The sequence below is a fragment of the Pseudorca crassidens genome, chromosome 17 (assembly GCF_039906515.1).
Source record: "Pseudorca crassidens isolate mPseCra1 chromosome 17, mPseCra1.hap1, whole genome shotgun sequence".
Lineage (NCBI taxonomy): Eukaryota > Metazoa > Chordata > Mammalia > Artiodactyla > Delphinidae > Pseudorca > Pseudorca crassidens.
The window spans coordinates 65,013,707-65,041,381 of record NC_090312.1 but is presented as its reverse complement, the minus strand read 5'-3'; the positions used below and the strand labels follow the sequence as shown (position 1 = coordinate 65,041,381).

Sequence of the window (27,675 nt, the reverse complement as noted above, 5' to 3'; positions counted from 1 at the left end):
CCATTGGGAAGGGAGACTCCGGCTAGCGCGGCAGCGTCCGAGCTGGGGCAGTTTTGCGGCGCGGCGCTGCCTTAGGGGTAGGGGTGGGGGTGGGGGGCGGGGCTTGTTGGCCTCTGCAGGCTCAGGGAGGCAGGTGGCCCCGTCTAGTCGGCCATCCACCCTGCAAAACCGCGGCTCGGGAGGCCCAACCGGGCGAGCTGGACGCGCTCGCAGCACTGGGGGCCGTGAGCTCCCGGCCGCAGGGTCGGTGTGACTCACCCCAGAGCTCTTAGAAACACCGACAGCCAGGTTGCCCAGTTCTAGGGAAGTGAGGGGGGATTTCTAGGACTGGGGCCCGACGGAAGGTATTTTTTGAGCGTTCACCAGGCAATTATGTGTAGTCGGCGTTGAGAATCGCCACTGCTTACTCATGGATGGCACTGTCGGGCTGGTTTGAGTGAAGTCAGGTGCGTAAAGTTTCCTGCACACAGTAGGTCTTAAAAACGTTTGAGCTCGTCTCCCCTGGCCCCGCCTTCTCGCCAGGAGCAATCAGTCCTACAATAGCTGTATTGATAGACATTGGAGAGCTCATCCTGTAGAAGCAGTGATGCAAGAAAGCTTCGGGTTTTTTTTTTTTTAATTATCCCGTGGAACACTTGTTATTCAGAATTTAAAACATTATAGATAAGATAAAAGAACATTTCTCAGTGAAGTCTAATACTGTTCAAATTCATTTTTACCTGAAAGATACACAGTTAACACCACAGATAGCTGGAATTTTCTTGTCTTCCATACATTAAGGAGTTCTCAGGTCAGGCCTAGGAGGATGATGGTGATGGTTTCTCCAAATAATGAAATTCCCACTATGGGAACCAAGAGTACAAGTGATATAGAGTAGGAGCTCCAAGCTGAAAGGGTGTGTTGTTCCCTTAGGTACAGAAGGAGAGGTTTCTGCAGAGCTCGAGTCGGCCAGCTAGTAGCCACTAGCCACCTGAAGTGTGGGTAGGCCAGATTGAGATCTGCTCTAAGTGTAAAATGCACACTGGATTACTAAAATAAGGTATGAAAAGCAAAGAATGGGAACTGTTCATTTGTTATATTGGTTACATATCAACATGAGAATGTTTTGGAAATTTTAAAATTACATATGTGACTCCCGTTACACTTATATTGGATAGGGCTGTTCTAGCTCTTTGAAGAAGACCAAGTCTTTCATGTAGCAGTTGTGAAGGAAGGCAACCATATTGTACTTCTCAGGTGGACCTACATCTGTACTGTGCTTCACTTAATTTTTATGAAAGGGAGAAAAAGGGACCAAAAAAAAGACTAACATAGGGGACATTTTTAGAAAGCAGTTTCTAATTCATGGAGCCTTATGTATGTCACGTGAACGTCACGATATCCATTGATAATAAAAACGATACCAAACTGTTGAGAAATTTGAATTATGTTTAAGGAATCTGATTAAGAGGGCAAAACGTGTAGAACATTTAAAATTTCTATTGAAAATGTTTCACATAGGTTCTGGGTTTTGCCATTTAATCTCTAGATATAGTGAACGTTTTTAGTTTTCCAATGAGCTAGTAAGCTGAGGTTTCAGGGAAGCTTTGTTTCCAGTTTTGTATATTTGCTTTAAAAATATTTTTTTTTCATTCATTTATTTAATAAAAGCCTGCCGGGGGCCAGGGGTATTGCTAAGCAGTGTTGATGTAAAGGTTAGCACTCAGACACGGCCCTTACTCTCTTGGAGCTATAGTGGTTATCAATTCAGAGACAGTGAAAAAGTACATAATAACCAAGGCATAGTGTATTTTGCCATTGAGTAAGTGCTTTACCTCTGTAAATTCAACACATTGTTTTAAACCCAGAATTTATATATTCCTGCTGACATTTTAATGAAGAGTCTTATTAGGACTTGACTATGGGCTTAAAGTATATTAGTAAAAATATCAAAGTATACTTAATTCATCTGTTAATTATGAGAACTCAAGAAAAAATTAAATTAGACTATTCACCTTTAAAAAGAAAGAAAAGATGAAAAAATTACAATAGCATCTTGTTTATGATACCTTCTTTTAGCCTTTCAGCAACTTTTAGGTTCTAAGGAATTTAATAATAGAAATGGAAAGGCAACATTGATTTATGCCCCAACATAGTTTAAAATTGCTGACTTTAAAAACTTAAATTTATTTTAGCATATTACAGAGTTCTTAAATCAATATATTTGAGTCTTTTAGGAAAAAGGTAAACATAAATCTTATGTTAGTTTACTACTGCTGCTGTAACAAATTACCACAAAGTTAGTGGCTCAAAACAACACCAGTACGTTATCTTACATTTCTGTAGTTGGAAGTCCAGCTCGGGTCTCCCTGGGCTAAAATCAAGGTGTCCCCGGGTCTGTGTTCCTTTCTAGAGGGTCTAGGGAAGGATTAGGTTTTTTGTTTATTCAGATTGTTGACCAGATTCAGTTCCTTGCTATGGTAGTATTGAAGTCCCTGGTTCCTTGCCAGCTGTCGGCTGAGAGATGTTCTCAGCTTCCAGAAGCCACTCACATTCCTTAGGTTGTGGCCCTCTTCAAAGCCAACAATGGTAGGTTGAGATCCTCTCATCCTTCTGATTTCTCTTACCTTTTCTTCTGTTGTTTCATCTCTCTAATTTCAGTTTTTTAAGACTCTGGTTAAGTTGAGCCTACCTAGATAATCTAGGATAATCTCTCCACGTCAAGGTCCGTAAACTTAATCACATCCTTCAAGTCCCTTTTGCCGTAGTGAAGTAACATATTCATGGGTTCCAGGGATTAGTGCATGGACATTTTTAGGGGAGGTTATTCTACCTACCACAGATCATACTTGGGTCCATGCAGTATATCCATCATTTCTTATCAGTACTCTCAGTACTTTAGGATGGAATAATAATGTTTATAATAACAGGTAAATTTTATCATATGTATAATATGTTCCAGGCGCTATTCTAACCCCTTTTTCTGCATTTACTCTTAGTCCTTAGAAATGCCCTAGGAGACAAGTACTGTTTTTATCCCCACTTACAGAGAGGGAAACAGGTATAGAGTGGGGAAGTAACTTCTCACAGCTATTAAGTGGTAGAATGAGGATTTGAATCTACATGGTCTGATTCCAGGGCCTCTGCACGCTCTGAACCACAACATTGTAGAAATTTGTGAACGTCTGGATTTACTAAACATGCTTTAGTGATATAGTGACTATGAGTTTAGGCTCTGGCATCACAATGTGTGGATTTATATTCTACCTTTTACCAGTTACTGGACGACCTGGACAAGTTACCTAACCTCCCTGGTTAGGTAACTGAATTATTAACTGAATTCATGACAACACTTGAGGATTCAATGAGGCACTATATGTGAAGTACTGGAAAAGGGCCTCCACGTGAGCTGTTGCTAGCTATAATTATTGGTGACAATTCAACTTTTAAAAACAGTTTATCGTGAAAAAGGAATGTTTCCTTTTGTAAATTCAGTCTCTTTATGAAATAAAAACTGAAAGTTAAATTTTTCCTTTTTATAAAATTTTATTTATTTATTTTATTTATTTTATTTTTGGCTGTGTTGGGTCTTCGCTGCTGCACGTGAGCTTTTCTCTAGTTGCGGCGAGTGGGGGCTACTCTTTGTTGCGGTGCGTGGACTTCTCATTGCAGTGGCTTCTGTTGTTGTGGAGCATGGGCTCTAGGTGCGTGGGCTTCAGTAGTTGTGGCACGTGGGCTCAGTAGTTGTGGCTCGTGGGCTCTAGAGCGCAGGCTCAGTAGTTGTGGCACATGGGCTTAGTTGCTCTGTGGCATGTGGGATCTTCCGGGACAAAGGCTCAAACCCGTGTCCCCTGCACTGGCAGGGAGATTCTTAACCACTGTGCCACCAGGGAAGCCCTAAATTTTCCCTTTTAAAACACCACAATGCTGTCTCCTTTCCCAGCTTCTAATTTCTCTCCACTGCAGCCTCTCCTCTGTCTTTCTGGTGGTGTTACTTTCTAGTGCTACCTGATCGAACACTTTAAATACTTTGTCCAGACTCTAGTTGCCCCAGGGTAACATCCAAATTCCTTAGAAAGGCACCAGGACACAAGCTCCAAATACCCTCTGCTGCCATTCCTCTGCCTAGTATTTACACATCCACCATTTCTAACTTCTCACTGTTCTCTTTTGCTATTATTATTCTTGGAGGGAAACATGGCAGATGCTGGGTCTCTGGCCATAACGCCTTCTAATACTACTACAAACCTTACCCTCTTCTAATAATCTTTGCTGCCATTGCCTTAATTCAAACCCTCATGTTCTCTGCATTTTATTTCCTAACAAATTTGTGGCCTCCTTATCACCCTTCAAGCTTACTCTCCTCCCTGTTCACCAGAATAATCTTTCTAAAGTACAAAACTTCACACATTGTTACTCTTCTTCAAACCCTTCATTGTCTCCCCCTGACACCAGTTCCTGCAAATATTATTCCTTTCCTTATGTCTCTTAACACCAGTTAGGTGCTTCCACTGTTGCATTCAAGTTATGCTTATTTAAGCACTCGTCTTTCCTTCTAAATCATGACTCATTGATAGGGAATAAGAGATGCTTTTGCTTGCATGAATTTATTATACTATCTCATCATTGCCTATTTACATCTCTGTCTCTTGTCACTGAGCTGTGGACGCTTTAAGGGGAAGCTTGTTGTTTTATTTCTCTTTTCTTCTGTGCCCAAGAAATAGGAGGTGCTTAGTAATTGTTGAATGAATGAATAGGGAAAAATAACCCCAAATACATACAATGGAAAAAACGCTGCTTAAATCCCCAAATGTATCCAAAGCAATTTATTGGGAATATATAAGGTTCTGATTTTAGAAGAAGCATAACTGGTAGTTAAGAGCATGGACTCTGGAGACAGAGTGTTTGGCTTTGAATTTTGGCTCTGCCACTTACTACCTGTGCACTCTGAACCTTGAGTCTGTTCTTTGTCTTTAAAACAGGGATGATAATAGTAACTATCACTTAGGGTTAATAGAGCCAGGTGAGCTTGTGTTTATGAAGTGTCTATAGTAGTGTCTACCACATAGCAAATATTCTATAAGTGTTGGTTAAGTTAAAACACAATAGTTTATGTTCTTATTACTTTTGATAATAGCTAATGTCCTTATAATACAGTGATAAAAACAATAAATAGCCCAGTGTTTTGTAATTGTTATATCTAACTAGCGATTTTTTAGCTTTCAATGATGTTTAATATCTTGTTATAGAATGATATATTCATTAAACATTTAGAGAGTATTTGTGTATGATCCCTCTCCTGAGTAACTGACATATTTTCTCTATGTATTATTTTTCTGTTACCTGCTAAATGTAACATATGACTACAAACATATGGCTTGAAACAACATGAATGTATCATCTCACGGTTCTATTGATCAGTAGTCCATCATTGATTTGACCAAGGTAAGGTTAAGTTGTCAGCAGAGCTGTATTCCTTTCAGGAGACACTAGGGCAGAATCCATTTTCTTGTCTTTTCTAGATTCTAAGAGGTGTCCACACTCTCTGGCTCATGGACGCCTTTCTCCATCTTCAAAGCCAGCAATGTTGTAGCTCTCTAACTAATCTGCAGTGATATCTCTTTCTCTGACTACAGACAGGGAAGGTTCTCTGATTTTAAGTATTCTTGTGATAAAATTAGATCCACCTCCATTATCTAGGACAATCTCCCATCTCAAGATCCTTAATTACATCTTTGAAGTCCCTTTTGCCATGTAACTTATTCACAGGTTCTGGGGGTTCGGGTAAGGGCATCTTTGTGGGACCATTATTCTGCCTACCACACTCTTGTACTGTGAATGAATCCCTGGGACTACCCTGGTGGTGCAGTGATTGGGAATCCACCTGCCAATGCAGGGGACATGGGTTCGATCCCTGGTCCAGGAAGAGCAACTAAGCCTATGTGCCACAACTACTGAGCCTGCACTCTAGAGTCCACGAGCCACAACTACTGAAGCCTGTGTGCCCTAGAGCTGCAACTACTGAGCCCACATGCTGCAACTACTGAAGCCCACATGCTCTAGGGCCCACATGCCGCAACTACTGAGCCCATGTGCTGCAGCTACTGAAGCCCGCGCGCCTAGAGCCCGTGCTCCTCAACAAAAGAAGCCACTGCAATGAGAAGCCTGCACACTGCAACAAAGAGTAGCCCTCGCTCACCGCAACTAGAGAAAAACCGCATACAACAACGAAGACCCAATGCAGCCAAAAAAAAAAAAAAAAAAAAAATCCCTGATGAATGAGAGGTACGTGGGCTATACTTTCTGAAAATGGAGACAATATTAACTAAATTGTGAACAGTTTTGTCAGTATCATTTATCATCTATTCTTCCAGTGGTTGGTAAGAGCCATGTCTTCTTCACAGGGTGCTAAGGTACTGCAGGGGTCACTGAGCAATGTCCTTGTTTTCAAGAACTTTTACTCTAGTGAGGAAGGGAGAATCAAGTTGAATAGCTGCTATGGGCTAAGCACTCTACAATGGATTTCAGATACATTAGCTCCATTTAATTCCCACAATAACTTTATAAGGAGTGGTAGGCAGCCTAGAGAGGCCCTCAGTGACCCCCACCACATAATATTCATGCCCTTGTATAATCTTGTCCCTTTGAGTGTGGGCTGGATCTGGTGACACTCCCAAGGAATGCAGTAGGACACTAGTGATAGGATATCATCTCGGAATTAGGTTATAGAAGACCTGTGACTTCCCTCTTGCTCACGCTATCTCTGTTTCACTTTTTCTAGCTTGTTTTGATGAATAAAATTGTGATATGTTATATTGCCCTGTACAGAGGCCAAGGAACTGAGGGCAGCTTCCAGCCAACAGCCAGAAAGGAACCAAGACCCTCAGTCCAGTAGCTTGTTAGGAACTGAGTCCTACCAAGGACCAGAACATGAACTTAGAAGTGGACCCTTCTCTAGTTGAGCCTTGAGATGCCTTCAGCCCCAGTGAACACCTTGACTGCAGCCTTCTGAGAGATCCTGAGCCAGAGGACACTGTTAAACCTCACCCAGATTCCTGATCCATAGAATTATGAGGTAATAAATATTTTTTAAAGCCATTAAGTTTGGGGGTAATTTATTATGCAGCAATAGATAGCTAATACTGTTTTCAGTACAGATGACGAACAAAAAAAACACTTGGAATGTTAAGGCAAGTTTGTAGTTCTCTCACTTATTAGTGAAAGCTCTTTCCACTGCAAACAATGATAATATAATAAGAATACTGGTAGTAGCTTAATTTACTGGGCACTTACTAGGCTATGAGGCACCTTTCAAATTATTTTACATATACATTATCTTAGATTATTACAACAACTCTATAAGATAGGTATTATAATTATCTCCATTTTATAAGTAATAGAATTGGAGCTAAGAGAGGTTAAATAAAGGACATGCCCAAGATCTCCAGTTGACTAACAACATACTGGCAAGATTTGAACCCAGTTTGTGTGACTCTAGAGTTTTTCCTCTTAACAACTATAGTAAATTGTTCCCTAAGGATCCATGTTATAAGGCAAAGGTGATGGGTGCAGCTGGAAGAAAGGGTAGGGCTCCAAGAGTTCACAGCTAGATGAAATTAATCCTGATCTGGGGTACTAGGAAATGCCAGGGTGCCAGGAAGGCATCCGATCTGACTCTCGGAGGCTGGGTAGGATTTAGGTGCATGGCTCTTAGAGGAAGGAATCTGAGCAAAAGAGGTGGAAAAGCATGAGACACAGATGAGAAAACACTATGTCACACCGTCTAGAGCTGGGCAGGATGAGTAATAGTGGGAGATAAAATTAGAAAGGTAATTTGGAGCCTGGTTATAGTTATGTAAAAAGATTATGAATATTTTTTAAGAAAAAAATCGATTCTTGAGTGTTTTGATAGTAGTTTCAATCACCTGCCTCTTAGTTTAAACTATAGAATGGAACTGTTAGAGAGGTAATATTCCAGTGAATCTGAAACAGAATCTGATTGTATGGATTGTGTGGAAATACAAAATTTAGTTCCAGTGAAGTGCAAAAGAAAAATAGAACTACACGGAGAACATTTTGTGTGGTTAAATTTCTTAACACATTCAAAGACGTGTTCAGTTTATATTTAGGTTCGGTAAAACTGCAAGAGTATCAAAATTTGTAGGCCTTTTTATTTCCTTGTAAAAACAATACTATTAGTGGTTATACTCAAAGCACATTAAGTATTTCACTAAAAATAGAGCCTATAGAAATAAAGAACAAAAAAACATTATGATTGTGTTTTCAGTTACCTGGGAGTGGACCTTAAAAACAGTACCATGGAAGGGAGTCATATGAAGCAGGGCTTAAAATATTATCCTCTATTTTTCTCAAAACATCATTCAAGTGCACTAGATGGAAATTTAATTTTGTAAGATGTCTGTACTGTTCAAATTTGTTTATGGTGTGAGCTTTCAATTTAGACAATTTATCATTACTTGGAGAGGAACTTTTTCTCTTAAGCCAGACTGAATTTCCTTTCCAGGGAATAGATGAATCCAGGAAAAATGTTTCCACAGCTCATACCTAGCCAAAAACAATGGCCATGGAGGAATGGAGAGCTCATTGAATAATGACAAAAGGAAAATATGTAATCCCCTTTCCTGTAGCCTTTCTCGTGTCCTTGACATGTCTCAAAACTCTCCAGTCCATAGATTCAAGCAGTGTACATTTTGATTCTCAAATGTAGGGGTTGAACTTCTGTTTCACAACAGTATTAAGCAAGCAATTACAAATATGAAATACCTACCGAGGCCTGACTCTGGTTTGCCTGACAGTTGTGTGACCTTTGGAAGGTCTCTTAACTGTCATGAGGCTCGGTTTCTTATTCTCTCATCTGTTTGACATGTCCTCAAAGATTCCTTGATTCCTTTTGGTTTTAATGGATTTGGATTCTGAAGGCCAAGTTTTCATGACTGCAGTTTCAACTCAATGCTATACTTAAACACTTGGGTCTCCATATATATTTTTCAAGCCGCCTTTTCTATGTCTGCAGGTTTTCTGCAGTAACATAATTACATCCATAAGGGAGGCTAAATTTGGCTCTTCTTCTGGTTGATTCTGGTCTCATAATTTAGGAGCTGATACTCCCTCCACCTCTAGGGCAGATAGATTCTATACCAGTGCTAGAGGAATAAGCTTGAAGTCATTTCCTTGTAAAATCTCTCTCCTTTCTGCATGTATTTAAGTATTTGTGCTGTATATCTTACTGCCATAACAGAGGTAGTCAGTGAGGAAAAGAGAAAAAATATATGGCAGTAATTTACCCTGGCACCTTTAACCTTATCATCCTCAGCGTCCATCCCGAGCCCACAACTCTCAACTTAGAGCACTGCTGTCAGTCTTAGAGGCAGGAAATTTCTTCAGAAAGAAGCCTCTGAAACCATGACAAGCTGTTCCGAACAAGAGCTATTTACTCATTACATCAGAAGTTCGGGACTGGTCTGCAGCCAGTATTCTCGTATCCCTCAGAAGTGTAGGGAGTAGAGTAAAGGTGTATATAGGTGCACTGGAATTTCACATAATTTCTCAACAGCCTGGAAAGCATCCAGAAGTCCCCATTCTTCCTGAGTTTCCTGATTAGTGCGTTGCTCCTGCTGCGACTCATTTTAGAAGGATCTAGTAAGAAACATTGCTGCTGATTATTTCTGGGTCATGGAAATTCCCTGAAAGTTGGATAAAGGTGATGCTATAAACTTACAAGACCTGAGCTTAGCATTAAGGAGACTTGATCACTTATGTCCACCATATATAGAGTTGAGTGCTCCTAGACAAATGGCAGAATTCTTGAGGGCCTCAGTAGGTCATGTGACTTTGAAGAGTATGGCTTAGATAAATTTTGAGAACTCTTTTAGTTCTAAATTTCTACAGTTCTATGAGTAAATTGCCACATGCCTGTAGATACTTTGGATTAGACCCAAACACCAGGGCAAATGAATATCAAAGGTTAGTGCTGCTTAGCTGGGCTTCAACATTATCCAGAATTGTAGAGGCTTCGGTTTACCCACTTTGATTCCAAGAACTTCTGAAGAGAAAAGTAGCCCAGAATGAATGTAAGGCTTGCTCTTGCTATACCATCTCTAAGTGCTTTGTTTTATAATAGTCAACTTAGATTTAATAATTTCAAGGTGTTCTTCTCAGCCATCATAACAGAAAGACAATATAAAATCTATGATTTCTATATTTACTCCTTTCAAATTCCATCATTTTAAAAGTATGCTTATCGTTAGTAAAATCCTACTAAGTTTCACTAATCCAATGACAATGACACGAGATTTTTACTGCATATGTGATGGTATATTACATATATTACACTTCGGAAGGATACAAACACTTATGAGAAAGCACTTGCCCTTAGGCATCTTGAGTACTAGGAGAGGAGAAAAACCATAAAGAAGCAAAAATATGAACAGGAGTGAAAGAGTCAAAAACCCCAGGAAATTTTACAGAATAGAATTAACTAAAAAGGAAAAATGTATGCTTTGGTTTTCTAATAAAATAATTTTGTGAATACTTTGTTAAAGATTATTATACTTAGAAGCAGGTTGAAATCTTTCTTTTCCCAACATGCAAAGCTTTCTTTAAAGATAAACGTTGCAGTGGTATTTTTAATTATTGAGGTTGGGTCCTTATTTCCTTCTTACAGTCATGTGCTTTCAAAGGGATTTGGAACACAGAAGCATTTCATAGCTGTTTAGAGAAATGAGAACTTAGGTCTTTTTAATTACAAGCATTACTTCCCAGTTCTATCTAACTTCAGACTCTATCCTCTGTAGTATTGAAACTTCCAAGTTGTGTTACACCAGTATAATGTATGATCTGTGTGCCTGGATCTTCCAAACATTGCTGAGTCTCTAGGATACATTAAGGCAAATTTGTTTCAGCTAGCTTTGTCCTGAGTAATTTTTTTCTGTGTGGCTTGTGAATTACCAAATAAACATGTAATTTAGGAAATACAATTTTATAACATCCTCCTCATTCCCAAGTAATTGTAGCTCAAACACAATATAGCAATAATGTACCTATTATTGCTGTCTGGCTATCTATCAGCTGATTACCTGAAGCAGTGTCTGAGCATGTTAATCATAAGCTTAAGATGACCAGAAAGTGCTCATTTGGGGGGTAATCATGATGGATCCTTGCTCACTTATCAAAATCTTATACTATATCCAAGTATGTTTAAGTAGTGTTTGGTGAAGGCAAATATTTCTGTGTTGTCATACAGAATTTTTTAAAATAATGCTAATCTTTAATAAAGTGTAGGTGGCTTTTATTTCAGATTAAGGGTAGACTATTTCCCTCTATTTGATGAAATAATATTAATGGCTAATATTTATATAGTACCAACTATTTGCCAGACACTATTCTAAGTGTTTTACAGGTATTGGTTCACTTCATGTCCACAACAACACCATGTAGTAGGCATTATGATGATCACAATCGCATTTTACAGATGAAGAAGATGAGGCATAGAGTGATTAAGTAAATAGTCCCAGATCATAAAGGTGACAGTTCAGAATTTGCACTTAGGCACGCTGACTCCCGACTCTGGTATCGGTGCTCTTAATTACTGTGATATGCTTTCTCTCCACAAATCAGCCTGCACCTCAGCTCCCCTGAATTTTGAGGCCTGGAGCCACAGTCTGGGACTTGAGCAACTGTAGCCAAATTCTGCTTTTCACTTAATCACTCAACAATAAATGAGTGAGATGGGAAGAACTAGGTTGTGGCCAGCTCTGGCTACATAATTTGCAGAACTCAGTCCAAAATGAAAACGTGGGGCCTTTTGTTCAAAAAGTAGGATTAATGATAGTAAAATATAAAGCCTTTTCTCTTCCTTTATGGTCACCCTCTTATCACGAAATTTTTCATTAGCCATTGAATGTCGTTCTAAGTAAAGAAAAATTAAAAATTGAAATTATTAGCATGAATTTTGCCACTCATCTTTGTATTGTGCGATGTCTATTTTCAGTGCAAATAGAAGAGCTTTTAACTTTTATGTGGAATCACCAAAGTTGCACGATGCTTTTTTTGTAACTTGTACCTGAATATCTTTTTTTTTTTTTTTTTTCTTACCAGAACAGTGGAAACTGTGCATAAAACTAACTCAGTTGTTTTTATTTTACTTCTTGACATGTACTTTTTACCAATACTTTCTCCTTCTGGCTTACTGATGAGTAAGCAAGGACTGAAAAGAAAAGGGAATGTGAGTTGTCCTGTTTTTTTCCATTCTTTCTATCTCATAATTTTCAATGTAAAGTAGTTCATTAATAACCGGAACTAGTGTAAGAAAGGATATGATAAAGTTCCTTTGTTGTTCATGTTTCTTGTAACACCATTGTTTTTCTGTCTTTTGGAAGCAGTTCTGGTTCAAACAGGAAGCATAGCCTCGTGGGGTTCAGTTGTAGAAGCAACACACTTACTGTGTACTTGATTTGCATCGCTCTTAACTTTCACTTATTCTGGGTCTCCTGGAGTCCAGTACACATGGACACACAAAGCAGTACATGTGAATTGGGAGGTAAGGAACAGTGCAGGCTGACATGCATTTGCTTATATCTCCTCTGCTCATGTGTGTGTTCCATTGTCCAATCCCATCGAACTTCACTTAAAAAAAAAAAACAACACAAGTTCAAATATGAGATTATGGAGAATTTCATGATGGCAATAGCAGAGTCCTTTTGAAGGCAGGGCCCTGCACAGGTCACATGGCTGTGAAGTAAGCCAACTTTGGGCCATTAGATGAGATGGAAGCTGGATTGGACTGAAACCACTTTTCCAAGTCAACCCCAAACATCCCAAATATCATATTAAAGATATAAGGGGTTTGGCCTGGGAGAGTTAGGTGTGGTCACAGGTGATCAAAACAGGCCACCATGCCTACACATAGAGGATAAGAGTGCTAGGAACATCTTTTGTTCTAATATTTGGTCTTTGACCTCAGTTCCTGACACAGGGCTCCTGAAACTCTTGGAATTTCCTGGGTGGTAGGAGTATCTTTTGTTCTAATGAGCCTCCTGGATGGGGACTGGTTACCAGAGAAGCCAAGCCATGATTAAATTTGGAATTTTCAGCCCCACTCCCATTCTCTAGAGAGGAGAGAGGGTCTGGAAATGGAGTTAATAATTGTTCATGCCTATATGAGGAAACCTCCATAAAACCCCAATAGTATGGGGTTTAGGGAGCTTCCAGGTGCGTAAACACATCTACATATTGGGAGAGTGAGTCATGCCAACTCCATGGAGACAGAAGCTCCTGTGCTCAGGACCTTCCCAGACCTCGCTCTGGATATCTTTTCATCTGGTTGTTCATCTGTATCCTTTATCATATCCTTTAACACACTGATAAACATAAGTAAGTGTTTCTGAGTTCAGTGAGCTGTTCAAGGAAGAAAAAAAACAAAACAAAAAACAGGCTACTGTGCCTACAAAGACAGTGGAGTTGGCTGGCTACTGCTATTGGGTTGGCCAAAAAGTTCGTTTGGGTTTTTCCATAACATCTTATGGAAAAGCCCAAACGAACTTTTTGGCCAACCCAATATATTGAAATGAGGCCCTGCTGAAGAATGATGAAAGATGGCCTGCCATTAACAAATGGATAACTGCTGAGTGTAAAAACTAGAGAGCCTGGGTGGTTTTAGCATATTTAAAGGGCAGGTATAGTCAAATGGCAGAGAGTAGAATTAATTGGGAGAGTTGCTGAGATGTTTGAACCCTCATCCAAGGCAGATCTGTTATGTGAAGGTCAGAGTCCTAGTAGGAAAAACTAGGAGTTCAGAGAAGTGGGAGAGGGCTCTCTGGGTGTTCCTGAGGATATTGACTCTACAACCCTTCTGAACCCTCTAGATGTGCAGAGGTGGCCTCCCTTCCCTTCTGTAGAAAGAGCTGGCACTTCAGCTGTGCTGAAGATGCTGCAGAAGCCTCTCCCCACGGGGCAATTGGTGCCTTGGTCAGATTCAGCCCTCACTGCCTCTCTTGGCTGCCAGACCAATAACTACAGATTGTATTTTTAAGAGTGCTTGGTCAATGGACCAGAATGAAAACCTGAATAAGCAAGAATTTATTAACTTGGGGGCACTTTCTTGGGAAATAAGGATTAACACCCTAGCAAAGACTCTAGACATGGGGCATGTGTGCTACTGTGGTGACTTTTAGAGACCTAGAAAAACAATGGGCAACTCTCAGTAAGTTAGAAATGCCTGAGTTGGCCTGGAAGATGGTGGATGAAGGGAAAAAGTATGCTTGAGAGAAGTGGGCACGTTGGAGTGGATATATTATGAAAAACCACAAAACCCACCATGAGATTATGTCCCATGAGAGAGCCAAGAGACGACATGAAAGCCACCAGGAATGTGCTGGAGAGCAATGTAGACTGGCGACGATGACCGTAATCAGCCTCCATTTCAAGGTAGTAGGAGAATGAATATGGTTGGTTGGGCACCTGGGTTCTAGCCCTCATTCTAAAATAATTGGGTGATTCAGGAAATATATGAAAGAATATCTAGGCAAATCACTTCAAAAATGTCATTTCTGAGAAGAGAAGTCTTTATGGCTTCCTCAGTCCATCAAAGTCTATGCCTTACTGCCCTCAGCTCTTCACACATTTTTTTTTTCAAATTGACTTATTTTCCCCAAATGTCTGAAGAGGTAGATAATATTATTCACTTTTTAGAGATTAGGAAACAGAAGCTAAGAGAGTCTAGATGACTTACCATGTTTTAAAGTTGACAAGAGAGAGAATAACTTAGTATTGCAAACTATGAAGCCAAGTGGCCTATGTTTGAATCATGGCTCTGTAATTTACTAACTCTATGACCTTGGGCAGTGACCTAAGTCTTGAGACTCAGTTACTTTAACTGCAAAATGTGATTAAGGCTAACATTTGAATTATGGATTATTTGGAACCTTACCTGTGATAATCCAGGTAAAATGCATTAATACTCCTCTGCATGTAGCATGTATTTAGTAAGTATTAACTCATAATAAAATACATTTCTTTTGCTGTTAGTGGTGGACTTGTCACTTACATCTCAGACATATATCATTTGCCTGTCTGGTCTTTCAGACCTCGTTTTTATTTTGGAATTCTAGTTCACTGGAAGATATGACAAACTATAACTGTTTGTTTTTATTTTTAAGGAACAAATTAGTATACAAGTATGAGGAATTTTATCACTTTCTATCCATTTCCAATATCAAAATTGACAAATCGATGCAGCCCAAATTTGAAAATGTGCAGAAAGGAAGATTACCACTAGATCACTTCATTTATTTTCTCTTTCAAAAATATATTTTTTAAAACAGCAGGATAAAAAAGGAAAATCATGTTCGAGAAAGGGCTGTTACCCTACTACATTTACTCAGTGATTGATTGCATTTTCTCCCAGGACTTGAAGAATAGAAGAGAACATGAGGGTTGATTGCATCAAAAGTGTGACATGAAGAAAGGAATCAAGAAATCACATATATGTCTGCACAGAAGTCAACTAATAAATCAAAAGCATGTTCTTAGCTAAGTCAGATGTTTCTTTGAAACAGCATATGGTGCAATTCTAACATACTCTATATTCAGCTACCTAATAGGCTGTTGCTTTCAACTAGTGAAAAATCTAGCAGCACAAATGTTTGTAAGGCTGGTAAAACATTTTAACTTTATTTTATGCCCTGATTAGCTTTTTTTTATTTTTGTATTTTATTTTATTTATTTATACAGCAGGTTCTTATCTGATTAGCTATTACTGGCCTGATGATTACGTTATAAAACCTAAAATCATAAATGGAGAAAATAACCTGTTGGCAAGAGTGAACCCTAATTGTTACAACATCCTATATTATGTGTTCATAGTTTCTTTTTAGCAGTTACTTTGATATAAAATTTAACAAGTTTTCTTTCATCCCATATTAAGTCTGTATTTTTTTTAAAATTGTGGATTTAAATTTCTGCATCACTTTTAGAATTGAGAGCCATAAAATTAACATATGTCATAATCATTTTAACCAAATCAAATCCTCATGAGAGTATCATATCCTAATCAGGAAAGAATAAAGATTATAACCTTTAAAAATGTTAAGATGACTGTATCTTACTACAAAAAAGTAAGTCAATCCCATTATAATTGAAGAAAACTAGTTCACATGGATTTTTAAACTTTCAATACTAAAAAGTCCCTGACTGTGTGAAGGTTGCTGTGGGTGTATATAACTTTGTAGCAAAGGAGAAACTTGTTAGACTATAATTAATTGACAAGTGTAGGAGGAATTTGTCTCAGTCGATTATTATTCTATTTTTCACAATTATATTTAATTGCCATTGTATTGTAATGTCAATGTTAGTCAATGTCAAATCTGAAAGCTATATTCTATCCCCATCCATCCCTTGACCAAAAAATGCAACCATGCATGTTTGTTGGTTACCGATACCAAGGAAAGCCAGTCTTCCACAGGAAATTATCAAGCACTGCGTTTTATCATACTTAAAAGGAAAGGAGGGCCAGATGATATTAGTGAAAAATTGGGGAATAGAAAACTGAAAAAGAAGTCACTGGTTTAATTTTCTAACCAGTAATCAGCAAGTTATTCTGAATGAAAACCAAAGTCTCTCATTTCCAGTGACCACACTCGGCAGCATCCAGGGAGTTCATGAGAAGGAATAGTGGACTCCTTCATACATGTGGAGATACTTAAGTGCTCGGAGAGGGCCCTGGAGGTACTTTGCCAGGATTCTGAAATCCAGGTTCTCTTGCTTATTTATTCCTTTCATTAAGTCTACTCATTATTTTCCAAGGCCACTAATTCTGTATGTAGTGTCTGTTCACAGCACTTAATATTTCATAAGAGCCTGGTGCAATCAGTAACAGCCAAACAAATAATGGAAAAGCTATGCTACAAAGCCAAGTGGTCAAATGTGAGGGAAATAGCTATACGGTGCAGAAGTACAGTGGCTGTTTCAGTTATGTGATTTTTTCCCCATCTGGCTCCCAAGTAAAATAATTGAAGAAAATAAAAAAGGAAATGGCACTAGTGAAATGTTCTCTCCCTGATAGACACTTGGCACACACACTGTCTTCATCATTTTTCCACTGGTCCAGGCCCAAGACCAATTCTGTTCATAGCTGAGAAATATTAACGAGCCTTGAGACAGTAACTTGCTGACTCAGTGTCAAGCCATCCCATATGGAAGACCTTGCCCCTTGCTTGTGCCCCAGTTGCAATAAGGGGTGTTGTCAAGCCTTTGAACAAAAATGTGACCTTTCCCTGTCTCCTTCCTGCTTAATTTCTCTATGACTTGTTCTTCTCCCTGAATCTTGCCCAATTCTACCTAATACCAGACTTCTGGATGCCTTTGCATCCTTTCCCATTTGCTTACTTATTCAGACTTCTTATTGCCTGCATGTGCTTCCCACTAATAATTATGTCCCACCTTTAGCTGCTGGGATCTTCCTGCCTTGAATTGCCTGATTGCTTAGATTTCTCTATTTGCCATAATTCCCTAACATGCCAAGTGTGGAATCAGAATTATTCCCTTTTCATACTTTGGGATCTATCTTTAGTTGCCTCCTCTTTTCATTCAGGTTTTTTCAGCCTGGTTTTACTGTCTGATGTTCCCTGTGTGCTCTGGTTCTTTGATTATGGGAAAGAGGAAGAAAAATGTGGGCAGAGGGCCTGGAAACATGGCAGCAGTGAGAAATCTGAACTTCAGAGTTGTCTCTGCTTTGGAGCTGTCCTGGATAGATTCTTCCATCCTTTGTTGCTTTCTAACTGTAAGGAGAAGGGATTTGTGAAGTCTTGATTAATTTGAAGCTAGTGTGTGTGACAGCTCACAGATAGTGATTTCGACAGCTATTTTGAGTCTATCCACATGTCAGTAGCTGTAATTGCAAGCTTCTTTTCTTGTTAATTCCTGGAGTTGCCTCTCTCCTTCCCCTGCTGTGAAATTTTGTCCCTTTCCAAAACAGAACACATTTTTTTTTTTCCTGATGCGGAGAGCACACTCATTAATTTCTCACTTAGTGATGATTCATTAATCATGGAAGGGCATGTGAGCTGCAGTTAAAGCAACTCCTTTAATTTAATTTAACAAACATTTATTGAGAGTTTAATGCGCAGAGCGAAGCGCTAAGCACAAGACCCAAAGAGACCCAGTTTGGATGATATGTAAATTATTTTTTTCATCAGGATAAGTGTTTAATAAACTTTTCTGAATCAAATCTAATTGGTATGGACTTTATTGTGGTTTTATGTTTAGATAAAAGTTTTAACATAAACTTTAGTTATAAACATAAAGAAATGTACTTGGATTGTTTCTATAGAGAATCAATACGTTTTATTTAGATAACTTACCTACAGTTCATACTTTCATGAAAACAGTGCCAAGTCAAAAATTAAACCCTGCAAAATACCACAGCTTACACTTTCCTTTTGTACACCCTTTCTTCTCTGTTGATACCATTATGTAGGAGTAATACAGAGATAGAATCGGGAAATGGTTAGAAAAGGAGAGATCTTTGAGCAAAATTAGGGTGTTTTGGGAAATAGTCATTTTAACTTAATTATATCTTATATAATTTAATTATATTGTAGAATCAGGAATGATTGACAGATAAGACCTAAGGTCAAGTTCATTTCCATCATTTTACAGGTAAGGAGTCTCAGACCAAGGGAGAAGACATGATTTGCCCAAGATTGCCCAACTAGTTGGAATTAGAAACCAGCTCTTTGGATCCAAGTCTGGAGTATTAGTGATGACTGTCTGAATGGTGAGAACCAAAAAACAATTCTGACTTGGAAAGTTGTTGGTCATGCCTTTGAGAAGTGAATGGATTGCACTTATGGCTTGATCTAAGGGTCCCAACTGTCTTAGTTTCATTCAATTCTCTTTCCACTTTCTCCATCTCCAGAATCAGCTTCCATCTTTGGTGGCCTCAGTTCCTCCTAGTGGTGACAGGCTTTATCCATGCTGCTGGTAAAGATGTTCTTAAGTAGCCACAGAATCACGAGTTCCTTGCTTACTGACTTAATGGAAAACATGAAATGAAACTCATTCCTATCATTTGAACATCAGTCAGGATGCTGATTGCCTCTGCTTGGATCACATGGGCACCACCATGAAAGTCACCAATGCCCAAAACGTGAGGGATCATGATTGGCCAGATATGGCTCACATGTCCACTCTCTTTGTCCAGAGAAACCCATCTGCTACTAAGGGCAATGTTGGGAGAATGTACTGGACAGACAAAAATGATGGCTTCATAGCTCACTGCATTAGAAAAAAATCTTAGAAGATTTAAAATGACAAGTAAATAAAAGAAAACAGATATTGTTGAAACCTAATTTTATACTTTTGGAATATTGAAAAAAAGTTGGAGATATTGATTAAGCTATTGTTTGCTCTATTAGGTCTTATTGCAAATAATGAATAATTGTTATCAGCATAGTTCACTCTCCTTTTTCCATAAGCCTCCCTCATGCCCACCATGATCCAAACCTATCCACTAATAATTAGCAAACCTCACCTTTACATTCTCTCTTTATCCCTCTTATTTTCAACTGTAAAACTCCAGGTAAGCATCAGAGAAAATTCTTATTAAAAAAACATTTAGGGGTTCTTATTGTTCATATTCTTTCAATTCTTTGATATTGCTTATGTTTATTACATTATACTAATGAGTTAATGAAGAATGAGTAATTTGCTTAGAACATTGCTACACACAGAGAAAGTGCTATAAGTTTTTTTTTTTAGACAAATTAAAGCTTTTTGAAAGTTTATCCTTCTGAATATAATTATTTCTGTGCCTGTGCATTATCAAATTCAGTCCTTGTAGTTCAGTGTGTTCAGACTCATACAACACACATATTCATTGAACACTTAGGAAGTTCTTTCTAGAATGAGTTAGCCAATAAATGAGTATATATAAACATAAACCCATACACACATTCATAAACAAATACCTGACTTTGGGGCAAAGGGAGTTAACAACACTCAATCACTTCTAGACTTTACTGTTAATCTGTAATTCTGTCTCTGTGAGGTAGATGTTATTCGTATCTAAATGGTTAAGTAATTAGCTCACTATTATATTAAGAGTAGCAGATTTGTCAGCTCGTATGGGGTTTAGTTCCAGCTCTGCTTCTTACTAGTTTACTTACCTTTGCTAAGTCTTAGTTTCCTCATCAGAAAGATGATAATAATAGGATCTAAACGTGCTTGGCAAATAACAAACAATTGGGTTTGTCTGATTCAAGTTTTTCTGAGGAAACGTTAAAGAATTTAGTAAATAATTTCTGTGTTAAAAATCAAAAGAAACATAGATAAACTATGGCTTCCCAGTTCCCTTTTACCTCGGTTCCTCCCATTAAGTTGGGTGTTCTAAACTAGATCTTAGACTTTCATTCAATTCCTTGAGCTCCTTATTTCCAGTTGCTTTCACTCCTGCTTCTTCGTGGTCATCCCACGCCACAGAAATTCTCTGAGCCTGGAAGAATTTTGAATTCCTCTACCTCTGAAAGACTACCTAATAATATCTCATTCTCACCACCGTCTCTCAGTTTACTAACTCACTCATTGAAAACTCCGGGCCTAGAAATCTCTTCACTCTCCCTATTAGTTTCCTTCTCTACCACCTATGCTTTAGGCTTATTTTCTCTGAGAGTAGACACTGTCAATATCCCCAATTCTCTTCTCCTATTATCTGTTACTCTCTGTGCGCCGTGACCTTCAATCTCTCTCCGTCTCCCCAAACTCTATGCTCCAGCAGAACTGAAAGTACTGGAAGTTCCTTGAATGTGCCCTGCTGTTATGGGTTTTTGTTCCTTTGCTTGTGCCACTCTCTACTTGAAATACCTGTCATACAAAGATACATTTAATTTTAAAGTCTTTCTGGGAAAAATCTCTATGAAGACTTTCATGATCACCCGTCTAGGTTAAATCTATTACTCACCCATTTGGTGCCCCACAGTGTTCTGTATCCATTACAGCAAGGCACATGTTCTATTCATTTCCACTTATTTGATTTTTATATCCACCTTCCATGACTGCTTAATTTCTGTATGCTCAGCATCAGTGTAGTGCCTCACATGTAGTAGGCTATTAATAAGCATTTATTGGATGAATTTATTAAATGACTTAAGCAAGGGGAAATACTGTCTCCCTGGAAAAATTAAAGTTTTTATTTTTCCAATACCAAGGCACATACAACTCTACCCACCTTTCTCTGCAGCTACTTGGAAGTACAGGGTCAAGCGTGAGAAATTATCAGCTTTGTTAACCTTCATTTTTGGAGGATTTGAATTCTTTCTTTTACTTTATGTAGAGTTTCACATTCATAACTTTAGATTATGTGATCTAAAAAAGTAAGGTGTGTGTGTATGTGTGTGTGTGTAGAAAGATAAGTAAGTATTGATAATTTCAACAAGTACTATTTCAGAAAATAACAATATCTTTCTTGACACGTTTTGATACTTATAGGTTTACCAGATTATCAGTTTTTCAACATGTTGTAAAATAAGTAAGTTGAACATTTCACATGAAGAAAATTTTCACATGAAGGAAATTGTATTCCAGCACTGAGGGTAAATCTCTCCCTTTTTGAAATTTATAATTATAGTCAGTGCATAGAAAGGTGAATATCTTGAATAAATCTAACATTTAAATCTGTAAATTTTAAATAATTTTCTTGACACAAACATTTTCTATGGCTCCTGAAAATACTTAGTCAAACATTTAGAACAAATACATAAATGGTATTGTGCTAAACACTGAAGTCTAAGGTCTGTGGTCTAGATTTTTGAGAAACTTAGGGAAAAACATTGAGATATACAAATTCATTATCATATAGAAGAAGAATAACTAGAAAAATACAAGCCAAACCACTTACGTAAGTCCTCAAGTTTGGTAAATTGATTTTCACACCAAAGACTTAGCTAATTATGTCAAATATTGGAATGTGTTTCAAAGTTTTATAAACAATAATGAAACAGATAAATGGTATAATCTATTGTAATAAAGATATGTATCGTTGTGGTAGAATTTGCAATCAGTATCTTTAATAACATGTGCACATGTTAACTTGGGGGAACTCTTGGAATGAGTGAATTCATGGTTTATTATACAATTGATTTATCAAACAGAACATAATTCATACTTATTGTTATGTTTTGTATAATTATCAGAGATCTGCTGGTATATGTTTAGTAACTATTCTTTGGGGGGAAAAAAAGTCCTGATTTGCAATGTTTGCCTATTGCCATGGTGTAAATTCTCCTACCACAGGCAATTTAAAGCTACCAACGTGAGGTTACCTAACACAGTTAGGAAGAAAAGCACACATTTGGCTCTTGTGAACTCTACAAGCCAGCTCTATCTAGCACACCACTGCCAAACTCTTAGGCTTCTGTAGATTTTCAGTAGAAGCTCACTGTTTTGATGCAGCTACATCTTTAATTAAATGATAAAAGAAGCCATACATGTGAGGCAGATTACTTCGAAGAGCTGTACTCAAGGATTCCTTTTATTTCTCTGAATTCCCTCAAACAATTAAAGGCAACGGAGTTCAAGTTGTGCTTTTGTTTATTTCTAATTAAGCCTGGGATGATAATTTTCTAAGAATTGTATTGAAATTTTCAAATCCAGGAAAGCTTTACCCATCCATTCTGTTATCTGGGCTGCTTGAACATTGCTCTTAAATTGGGGCCCATAGGTCTCAGAAAATGAGAAAATATCAGCTTCCCAGCAGGTTCTGTTTGAATGTACATCTATAATTGATGAGATGTATTCACATATTAGCGTTTGCTTTTTTTTCTTCAGCTTTTGAAACTTTTCCAGATGCCATTATGGGTTAGTTCCTAAAGATTAGGTCTCTGAATAGATGCACAAAGGCTTTGCTTAGAAAGGATATGACATTTCTTCATCTGTAAGTTGGAGACAGCACTATATTATGGAGGAAAACAACTTAGATTTTAATGGTCACTGTCTATTGTATAGAAAATACCCCTGCTTAAATAAGCAATATTTTAGGTAATATAAGTAAAACTCGTGCAAGGTCACTAGTTACTGAAACTAAAGCTTGTTTGAATGTTTGTTTTTAATATTCAGATGGTTGCAGCTTTATCTTTTACATATATTTAGTGTCTTTGGGATTTTTTAGAGTGATGTACAAGCAAAGGTATGAGCATGAAAAATGTTTGAATCAAATAAAACCAAATGTCTTTCTGAGCATTGAAGTTTATACATTTTTATTGTATTTTTTAAAATTAATTAATTAATTTATTTTTGGCTGCATTGGGTCTTCGTTGCTGCGCGTGGGCTTTCTCCAGTTGCTGTGAGCAGGGGCTACTCATTGCGGTGGCTTCTCTTGTTTCAGAGCACGGGCTCTAGGCACGCAGGCTCAGTAGTTGTGGCTTGCTGGCTCTAGAGTGCAGGCTCAGTAGTTGTGGCTCATGGGCTTAGTTGCTCCGCAGCATGTGGTATCTTCCCAGACCAGGGCTTGAACCTGTGCCCCCTGCATTGGCAGGCGGATTCCCAACCACTGCACCACCAGGGAAGTCCCTTTATTGTACTTTTATGAGTTTTCTAGAGGGGATTGTCTTCCAGAACACCCTAGTTTCATCAATCCTGAAAATATTTCTGCAATAATAACCTTACTCTTCAGGTTTCTTTAGACCTGTTTTCCGAATTGTGTACCAGAGCACACAAGTACCTTGATGGTCCTTGAAAGAAAAGGGGAGATTATACAGCCAAGTATGAAACTGGTTATATACACTGGCCCCTATTAAAGAGTCAAGATGCACATAAGAATATTAAAGACTCTGAGAAGTCCTGCAGAAAAAGAAATTGTTAATATTTGCTTTAAAGCTTCTCCCAGTAATATTGACCCAGGACCATCTTTTTTATGTTATCCTATTAACATCCATAAAGCATACTTTTAGGAATATCTTCTTTACAAAATCTTATAGAAAAAATATTGAACTTATCCTTTTCTTGTCAATATTATATGACACACAGCTAACTTAAAATTCAGAAACAAGTTTCTAAGTTTTCTAAAAATTGAAAATAACAAAAATTGACTCAAGAGATATAGATATACTAAACAAAACAATGATCATGGAAGGAACTCATTACATTGTTAAATTAGGGTCTTGGCTATAAAAATACCAAAGAATTTCATGGATGAATGTTTTCAAACCTTCTAAGAACAGGTAATTCCTACGCAATTTAAATTGTTTCAGGCATAGAAAATAAAGCATTCCAATTTGTAAAAGAAAACCCAAACTACTATGACACTGACTCCAAAATCTGACAAAGACACCACAGAAAAGAAAATGATAAATCATCTCACTTATGAATATTAATGAAAGACAGTAAATAAAATCCAGAGAACAAAATGCAGCACTACATTAAAAGAATAATATGTCATGATCAAGTGGGGTTTATTTCAGGAATGCAAGACTGTTTAGCAATATGAAATCTCCTAGTACAATTGACTACAGGTCAAAGAAGAAAAACCCTTCATAAAATAGGAAGAGAAGAATACTTGTTTAAATAAAATGATAAGCATATCTCAAACCAGTTTCTAGCATTGTTCTTAGTGATGAAACATGTGCAAGCACACCCCCTGAAGTCAGAAATAAGTCAGGTGTGTGTTGTTTTCCTATTATTATTTACTATTTTTCTGGAAATATTATAGACAGTGAAATTAGACAAAGGGGTGAAATAATGATGATAAACATCGGAAAAGAAGGGGCAAGATTATCACTATTTAAAGATAATATGATTATATATTTGAAAAACTCAGAGAATCAATAAGAAAAAGTACTATTAGAAAGAATAGAGAAATCCAATAATGTGGTCACAAAATATATACAATGGCTTTGATAAAAAATAAATGGGAAAATGATATAGGGAAAATATTCCAATTATAATTCCAACAATAAAAAAGTAGTAACAAGCCAAATACCTCAGAATAAGTGTAACAAGAAATATATAGTTGCTAAATGAAGAATGAGATTTGAATAAATGGATACATACACCTTTTTTTCTGGATAACAATATGCAATATTAAAACTATGAAAAAAATCTAATTCACATATATAGCCATTGTAATTCTAATTAAAATCCCAGCAGAGTAACTCTGAAATTCACCTAGAATAATAAATATGTAAGAATAGGCAATATATTTCAGTATTTTTCAAGTTTCTACCATGAATAATATGATGTAAAATAACATTAGCCAAGTAACAGAATATTCCTAAGATCTCGCTGGCTTAATATAATAGAAATGTATATGTCGTTTAAGTCACAGTTGGTGAGGGTTTGCCTTGCTAGAGGTGCCTCTTTGTGATTGTTCAAGGATCCAGGCTTTTGTTATCTTGTGGCTCCACCTTTGTTTAAGTCCTCCGAGTTCTACCCGTTAGAGTTGCTTCTTAATGTCTTTGCCCATAAACACATATCACTCCCAGGCCAGATCTTAGACACACAGTCTTAACCTTTTGTGGAGCTAGGAAATTAGATCTAGCTGTGTATACTGGAAGATAATAAAACGTATTTTGACAAAACAGAGCAATCTGGCAACACTTTTATAATCAGAAACCAAAAAGCAGATTCTAAAATACATAATATGCATCAACTGTATCTGTCTTAAATATCAACAATCCAATTAACTAAGGGTATCAGTTCTTTTTAAAATACAGACTTCCCCTCTTAGGTTGAATAATACTATCTTACAAAGAGAAACCAATTGTTTGTAGCCTTATGGTGTGTAGAAACATGCCTTAGCATTTGTGCACAGCTGGGCTAATTGGAGGAGCTAAGTGGGTAGATTTTCTAGTAGTTCTCAGTGCTTTCAAACTTCGCTGAAATTTGTGTGGCCTTGGTGCTTTCTCCTACATCTGGAACATAGAATGAACAAAGTACATGGAACTCAATCTGGCAAATGTGTTGTACTGATGACATCTTGAGAACATGGGTGTCTTTCAACAATTATTACAGTCTGTGAACACAGATTTTATGTTGTATGAGCTATGAGCTTGGGAAATTATACGAGGATGTTTCCTAAACATATATTCTAAGTGTAGCCACTTCATAGTATTTTTGTGAGAATCAATTGCAATCATGTGTGCAAAATTACTGTTTTGCATAAGAAATGTACAATTTGGCAGATCTTTTAGATCTTTATTCTTTCCTCAAGTATAAATTGAGCACTTAGAGCACCAGACACTGTTCAAGGCACTGGGCATGGTGCCGTGCATGAAAAGGGACACACTTCCTGCTTTCAAAGAGCTTCCGGTTGGGGGTGCATGGCATACAGGGGACATAAGTGAATATATAAACAAGTAGAAAAGATAATTTGATAAATATTATGAGTGACATTAAACAGCCTAATGCTCTAGAGACTGGAGGGGAGCAGGGGCTGACTATAGAGCTAGGTAGCCGTGGTATGTTCCAGAAGGCAGAGCTTGTGATGACACCTGTATCATGAGAGGTGCAAGTTTAACAAAAACACTCAATAAATATTTGCTGAATGAATGAGTTTACTTATTTATTTTTGATTCACCTTTAAATTCATTTTACATTATGAAGTAAAAGGTAAAAGGTTTTCAACAGCTGAAATAACTGTAAATAAGCATACAAATGATTTTCCTGATCTAAATGAAGTTATATGTTTGGACATCAGGCAGAATGACAGCTCAATCTGTCAGCTTTTTAAATGAACTAGAACTTTTAAAAAGAAATATAATTTTGTAATGAATGCAGCACTTAAAATTAGCCACAAATGTAAATGTTATGGCTTCTACTTCTGGCTACTCTCCCTGGGTCTCTGCTTTTGTGCTCACCCTGCTCTCTTCCTTTACAACACTGTTAGTGTCATCATTCTTGGTGACTTTATCCAGGTAGCTCCTCCATCCTAGCAATTAAACAACTATACCTGTTTTCTCTTCTATAAATTTGGACTCATAATTCCTTCCTAGTCACTCAGAGGACTGATGTAAGAATCAATTGTCATGATTTATGTGAAAATACTAAGTTATATAGCATTATTTTATATTTTTCTAGGCTTGTAGACCATTCTAATGCACCAATGCTGTAATTTATTAAATGAGTATGTTGCTGACTTTCTCCACAATTTCCTTCATAGGAAAAGAAAAACGTACTTCTGGTTAATTAAATGCATATCTAAACTTTAAATAAAAACCATTTCCTACGCTGGGCTTCAAGATGGCGGAGTAGTAAGACGTGGAGATCACCTTCCTCCCCACAAATACGTCAGAAATACATCTACATGTGGAACAACTCCTACAGAACACCTACTGAATGCTGGCAGAAGACCTCAGACTTCCCAAAAAATATATACTTTTTTTTTTCCTTTTTCTCTTTTTGTGAGTGAGTATGTGTATGCTTCTTTGTGTGGTTTTGTCTGTATAGCTTTGCTTTTACTCTTTGTCCTAGGGTTCTGTCTGTCCCTTTTTTTTGTTTTTTTTTTGTTTGTTTTTTTTTTAGTATAGTTTTTAATGCTTGTTATCATTGGTGGATTTCTTTTTTGATTTGGTTGCTCTCTTATTTCCTTTTTTTCTTTTTAATTTTTTTTATTTTTTAATATTTTTTATTTTAATAACTATTTTATTTTCTTTCTCTCTTTCTTTCTCTCTCTCTTTCCTTCTTCTTTCC

At 37.4% G+C, this 27,675-nt stretch overlaps 1 long non-coding RNA gene across 2 annotated transcripts; it reads left to right on the top strand.

The window, feature by feature from the left end:
• The first annotated feature begins 127 nt into the window (after positions 1 to 127).
• On the top strand, positions 128 to 27,675 carry LOC137210311 (uncharacterized). 2 transcript variants are annotated; one of them, XR_010936452.1, is made up of 6 exons: positions 128 to 446; positions 913 to 1,039; positions 6,808 to 7,054; positions 16,626 to 16,749; positions 18,655 to 18,772; positions 18,914 to 19,781. It is a non-coding gene; the product is annotated as an uncharacterized lncRNA (long non-coding RNA). The 2 variants fall into 2 exon arrangements; XR_010936451.1 differs by lacking the exon at positions 18,914 to 19,781 and adding an exon at positions 27,146 to 27,675 and having other exon boundaries at positions 128 to 1,039.